A 7565-nucleotide genomic window follows, 5' to 3' on the forward strand; every position below is an offset into this window, starting at 1 on the left:
GTTTGGTGCAAAATGCAATTTGAAAAGAAGTCATTTTATGTAATTCGGTACTTTTTAATAATTTATTATTTAATCGGAGATTATCAATTTATTTTGTTTAATTTATCGCAACCCCCTATGTGATGATAGATATTTACATTTATTTTTAAAAATCTAGGTAAGTTATTATTGAAAAATTGCATATTACTCGGAGTTACCTTAACAAGATCAATATCTTATCGATAATTTTGATTAGGTATAAAAAAAGTCATAAATTTTACAAAATGTCAAAATAAAAATTGAAGTAATTTGAAAATTTCAATTTGGAAAGTAGTAATTTTGCAGTGTGTAAGGTAACTCGAGTTTCAATAATTTATTATTTAATTCAGAGATGTTGATAATTAAGTGTTAATTGTGTTTAATTTACTGCAATTCCCTATGCGACAGTAAATATTTACATTTCTATTTGCTTCTCTGAAATCTAGGCAAATTATTACTGAGAAATGGCATATTACGCCAAGTTACCCTACAAAGATCAATATCTTTTCAATTATTTTGATTAGATATAAGAAAAAGTTAAAGTGAACATTGAAGTAATTGACAAGATGACTGATTGTGCAATTTGGTTAAAAATGCGGGAAGAATTTTTCAACGACGAAGATATGTTTGTCCCTGGAGTGTACACGTTCGAACAGAGAATGTAAAACATGCTGAAATTGAGGAATAAAGGAGTTGGTACTTGAAACTATGAATAGCATGCGAGGTATAATGTTTCTCAGAGAATGCATTAAATTATTGCGAAATATTTAAAGAATACGGAATAATGGGACTAACAAATATAACAAAAATAGGTATAGAATTTTTCATTAGTCATCGTTTGAACATCTGATGAAAGCTTTCAAAGGTCTCCTTTAAAAATCGTGCAAAATTACCAACGAACGACTAATCACATAACCCTTTCTTCATTGTGCTCTTTAATCTGGCCTACTTTTCACATACTATTATTACACCGATGCGATGCACATTTGTACATTACGTGCATTAAATGCATAATTTGATAACAAATCCATTACCAGTGAAAATTAACGAGACCACTGTCTTCTAACATTTCTATCGAATTTAATGCAAATTTAATTCGAATTTAATTTATTTTAAAACAAATGAGAAATCAATTTAGATCGTCACCTTGATCGTGATGATCCCAAGCTTGAAAGCTTGAAACAGTAAAATCCAAAGGTTTTTAATCTATATCTAATCTACTGTATCTAGTAGAAGAAGGTGGCATGCAAGGTGTAACGTGTCGACAACAAGGTATCGGAGTTAACGTTCAACTTTAAATGCTTTGCCGCGAGTATCACTTGAAAGATCTTATTAGCGAAAGGTCGTGCTAAAGTACCACTATTTAGTGAACCTATACAATTTCGTGCAGTAGAATATAGAGCCTCCAATTTAGTGCTATGTTGCAACTGTGGCTCTCAACTACCCTTCTTTTCTTTTTCAAAAAGCGAATCAAGGAAAAGGAAATTTCTATGAAACTGATTCGAGAATTTATTATTGTGTATGCATTATTCGCAGACCATTTCCGAATTAATTAAAATGATGACATTCCTTCATTTATATTGCACGTCTTCGATATCGAACGTATTAAGTATTCATATCATTAATTTGAAACGCTTGACCATCCTTTAAATGACAAATTTTGCCTGATTGATTTATGAATAAAGAAATCATTTATAAATAGCAAAGTTGAAAAGTGCAAATGCACTATTTTTCAATTTTGTGGATCTCCTATATAATGATTAAATCTTTTCTTAAAAAAATAGAAAATATAATGTAATGAATTTTTATATAATAAAACTATAATTTTTAAAGGAACAGAGTGAAATTTATGAAAAGAAAATTATATGAAACACAGAATTAAATTAAAATTGTGGCTTTCTCCATGGTTCGCCGCGCTGTCTGGGGACTCTCTCCATGGTCCGTCATTCGAACTGGTAAAAAACGCATTATATTTTTTACTTTTTTAGGAAAAGGATCAATCGTTAGCTCGACGCGTTCATTCAAATTTTCATCAGTTAAAGTATTTTCATCAATTTGAAAAGTGATATTTTTTTTGAATACGCTCGCACCCTGAGAGCCGCTGTTTCAGAAGCGTAGCTAAAGTACAGAGCGACGTGTACCGTGGCACAATTAAGTTGCACCTCGAACTGCTAGGTAAAATGGTTAGCAGCCTCGTTTCTCAAAGCAATTTAACATCAAAGAAGTCTCAAATGTGAGCCGGTACACGGAGTCATTTATCGCCTGACAAAGAACCGGAAGTGAAAGGGTGCGTTAAGATTTCTGGTATCCAAAAGAGACTCCCAATACCATCAAAATTGCCTGACAATTGTTTTCCAGTAAACTATGAAAATTCTTTAAAATCTAGGAAGATCCTAGGGGTACCTAACTTAGAACCATCTCTCGTCAAAAAAAACATATAAACAACCAAATAATACCTATAATAAAACCCTTTCTTTATAGATGTTATGATCAAAGATAGTAAATCTACGTTCTAAAAAATAAATCGTAGATTTTATCAACGTAGATCTACGGCCTTGCCTTAGGCAATGTGATAACAAAAAGAATTCTAAATTAACGTACATATCACTATACTTGGTCAAGGTTCAATTAAATGTACAAAAATCTGTCCTAACAACATCTTGCATTATTAAATTCATCCTACCATTAATTATATTTTATTTCTTTTATTTTTTATTCATTATTTTCCATCAAAATATTAGGATAGATTCGGATAGCAGATTATTAGGGCAGATTTTCTGTACTTGAAAGTACATATGTACTTCTTAACATCCTGAAGAATACAAGCATGAAATTTCGACGAATCTTATTCCCATTGAAACATAGAATCGTCCTAGAGAGAGTCCAGTCTCGTTCAACTGATTTCATTAGAGGCTCGAGTAACTCTGGAACAGCAGAGATGTTCGTGGACTTCGGCAAACGTGATTAGGAGAAATCTGAGGGAACAAGTCGCAAGTCCCATAGTTCGTTCTCCATCGACGTGTCCCTTGCATCTGCAAACAGTCGTTTCACAGAGGAAATTGAATTCGAGGGACACGTCTTGCATATGCTAGTCTTTCCATAGTCTCGATTATGAACGGTGAATGGAAGGTCAATTGTGACCCCAAAAGATACTTCAATCAGAATTGAACACTCCAATTTATAACAGAAGACTTTTGTATAGTGAAAAATTAATATGCAGAGTGTCTCAGCAAATATAAGCAAAAATAAGCTGAATAAAAATAAATTTTTTTGTTTAATATTTCATTTTCGAAAAAAGCATTAGAAAATGGTATTTTTCTTTATATAAACTGAGAAATGCGACCCTTTAGAATAAAAATAATGCCCTTAATATCGCTCTTTTATGACAAATAATTTACCCCTGACTTCATTAAAAAATTTCAATTAATTCTCGAAATATGTAAAAAAGAAAATAGTTTTTCGGGTTAACCTTTGATGGTAGCTTTCAATCCTTAAATGAATGAATTAGCACGTATAAAAAAATACGTGTCTAACATTTTTTTGATATACTATAACATATCACAGAATAGAGGAAAGGGGTGAGGTACACCTTGGGTACCTTTCTTATTCGTGCACATGTACTCGACAAATTTTCGAACTCAATTTACTTGGGAAGAAAGTTCAAGTGGAAAAAATTTATTATGTTTTTTTGACTTATTTTTCCTTATAGAATCACCCCCTGCTCGGTTGTACTACCCGACCTGAGACAGCTTGTCTACAAAAATATTTTAAAAACTGACAGTGAGTCAGAAATAAACACACTTTGGGGTAGTCAGAAAGATGAAGTTATACGCGTTTAAAATATTGATATTCTCTTTTGAACCTCTATATACGAAAAACAGGGGAATAAGGATATGCAGGATAATTTATCGATGAAAGCTTAAGCGAACGGGTTGTGGGTCTCGGAATATGTAGTTTGGAACTGCACTTAACTACGAAGTAATTATTATCAGGTGCTGCGACTTCGGTAGACTCCTTCCGGAACGCGTTAGAAATTTATTAATTATTACACCGTGCATAACACGTGCACGTGTAAGATGAAAGGACCTTAGAGATCTCGTGAATATGTTAACATTTAGTAACTATAGCATCGATAATTACAGTAAGCCCTAGTCAACCGTCTTCAATCAAGTTGTATTAAATAATTATTAAAGATTAGGAAGAATATTTATACAGTGTTCTGTATTTAATGGCACAACCGGAAGAAAGGTGAATCTATCTGAGAAAATAATAAGTCGAAAGTGTAGAATGATATTCTTTCATACGAGCCATCGGTTCTGAATAAATTAAAATTAAAGTTTAATTAAAATTGGTGCATTTTGTAAAACCGCAGTAGATTGCTGTAGACGCCATCTACTGGGTGGTGCACCAAACGACCTTTTTGGTCCCGCTGATAGGAAGCGCAAAAAACACTTCGGTGCGTAGTTTACTTGTTTACCGGCAGATAACGCTATCGTGCGATGATATAAAAGAATGCTGCTAGACCGACTTACCGACGGCGCCAAACTCATTAGGTAAATCAAAATATTTGAATGATATTTATTTTTGACCCAAAGTAATCAAGCGTTTATAAACCGTCACTGTCATTCGCAACACTATTTTTAACAAAAACATAATTAAAATTCAATGAATTACAATATTAAAATTCTAAGAAAGTAATTCTAAAAGAAACCGTGAATTTTTTACTCGCAACGCTAAATTAATTAACATCACAAAGCCAAACTCTTTCTTAAAACAATCGATATTACAAAATGTTAGTCATAGTTACTCCCGCTCTGGAAATTTTTCGCAACACTAATTTAATAAATGCAAAAAAGTGAAAAATTTAATAACAATCGCGAATTCATTCGCAACACTAATTTCATTAACTATAGAATACAAAAGAGTACGCGTGAAGGCTGCTCCATTATGCGCAACGCTAAGCTGAAAAAAAGAAAAGAAAAAACGCAAACTGTAACGCAACTCTACTCAAATCTACCGAATTTTGTAAGACGCAACACTAATCTAAAAAAGGGGTACAGACAATCCAAGACTGTACCACGGCAGCTGGTCCATAGCTGCCTTATGGACCATGGCAGCTCCACTGGATCGTTTTTGGGCATTTCATCATATATCGCAACTCTAATACAAAACGCGAATATTCATTATCGCAACACTAATTAGCAGGGAACTCCATAAACTAATGCAAAGCAATCGCGTATTTATAAGTCGCAACACTGGGAAACAATCGCGTTAATGTCATTCGCAACTCTATCTTTAACAGACATGCAATTAAAATGCAATAAAAGGGGATTTTCAAACCGTTAATTTTTCATTCGCAACACTAATGCAATCAACATTAAAAAGCAAAACTCTAAAAAATCTTAAAGCAATCATCATTGAAAAGTTAAATTCTATTTTCAAGCAATGCAAAAATCACGATTATCATGCCTACGCAACACTAAATTAAACCGTGATCAATATTCATTCGCAACACTAAATTGAAAACGCGATTTGCCCAAAAATCATGGGGGTCACGGGCCCCCTCTTCTCCTGAAATTACAAAACTACAACTACAAGCGAGCACAGTGACAAAGTAGTAACGATAATGATTTCCCATCCTTTTTGTAAAAGGATGCAAAATCATTAGTAGTTCCCCTCTTCAAAGGCAAAATTTGCCGGGGCTCTTCGGCGCATGGCCTCTTCTTTCTTCGGGCGATCCACCCACCAGAAACCTATATCTAAAGCTCGAGACTTTCAAATTCGTAAAATAAGAAAGACACAATCAACAAAAAAGAAAAATCGCGAAATTCTAATTGACACCTGGACGAAAAAGTCCACTTTATCGTCAATTCTTCAAATATATTCCAGGTACAGGTTGATCACGCGGAATCGCGCCTACCCGACCAGGAGACTGTGACAACCTGTCCCAGCCCTACCTACTTACAATCTATCACACACACACCAGAAGGTATACTACCTACCTACCTAACGCTATATTTAAAAAATGGCAAAGTCTCATTCTCACAAAAATTCATTCCACGACTTTCAAACACTCCACCCGGGTGCAAGAGCCTACACTAGGGAGAACGTCCCGGGACGTCTCCGTCACCCGAGTTTCATCTCACATCACACTCTAAGGTACGTACCATTTTTCACTGAAATCGTCTGGCAAAAGATAGCAATCATTGCGTATAATGATAATTACAAAATTTAATTAACTACTTTGATATAGAATATTTCATAATAATGGTAATAATCATGGTAATAGTAATGGCAATATAGTGTTAATAATGGTAATAATAGTATTTGATTTGTACGTTTATCGTACATCTTGTTGAATAAATAATTATTTCAATTAAAAGTTAAATGAACAAGTTATCAAACCGACGCAATCCCACATCCTAACCATACACACACACATGTGGAAATTACGTCGTGCACGATATACTAACACAATGCCAGCCGCTTGTTTATTATTATTCTTATAAACTAGTTCATCGTGCCCGTTGCCTCTACCCTTTCAAGTAGCACCTGGGCACGTGAATGAGCTTCGGCAATAAACACGGAAAGCATTAAACCTGAAAATCCTGAGCTATAAACATGATTAATATGAAAACATCTAACGGGCTAATATTTCATCATTAATAAATATAACTGAATTTTCTAAATATGAAGCTTTAAGAGTAAATGTTGAGAAGCAAGATTTTCATTAAAATTAATTTATTGAAAAGGACTCTAATTATGAGACTCTAATGAAAATTGAACTTGATATTTTACTGAAAGCAAAATGACTCTAAATAAGAATTCTTTGTAATAAAAAGAAAAATTTAATCTGCAAATTAAAAAACAATTAGAACATCCTCGGGCGATTCCCTATTCAGAGTAAATTTTCTAGAATACACAAAAGGTGTTCAAGTAGATTACTCTGACTTGGAAATCTACCCGTCCCGAATTGTCTTCTTGTACATGCATTGTTTAATTTTTCAAAAAAATGTAAATAAGTTAAACTTCACTACCTGTAAAAAGTTCTGAAAGTGAATTTAAATTTGCAATGTATAAAATGCAATTAAATCAATATCAAAATATTGTTAATATGTATGTTAATTTTAATCTTTGAAATAAGAAAATCAGATGGAATTCGACTTTTCCATTATATAAAAATAAAATAAAATTGGTTCAACATTAAAATATTTCACATAAGTTTTATTACAGAACTGCAATATGAACATTTAGGAGTATATTCATGTATTTCCTAAATATCCATTTGAATGTATAGATTTAAAAAGTTATTCAGGCGTAAAGTACAAGAAGACCTAGCCTGAACTAAATGAAATACAATTAAAATGTTACTACTCATGGGTATAATCATACCCATGGTCACTATGCTCGCCAAAACCACATATACAACCAGTAGCCCTTGTCGATTCGGACCATTCGTCCTACGACATGCCTGGGCACCGGAGGAACCATAAAGCATGCAACTCACCGATCGTAGAAAAAAGCTGGTTGCAGTCAAGGAGGAGGTT

The sequence above is a fragment of the Osmia lignaria genome, chromosome 5 (genome assembly GCF_051020975.1).
Source record: "Osmia lignaria lignaria isolate PbOS001 chromosome 5, iyOsmLign1, whole genome shotgun sequence".
Taxonomy (NCBI): Eukaryota; Metazoa; Arthropoda; class Insecta; order Hymenoptera; family Megachilidae; genus Osmia; species Osmia lignaria.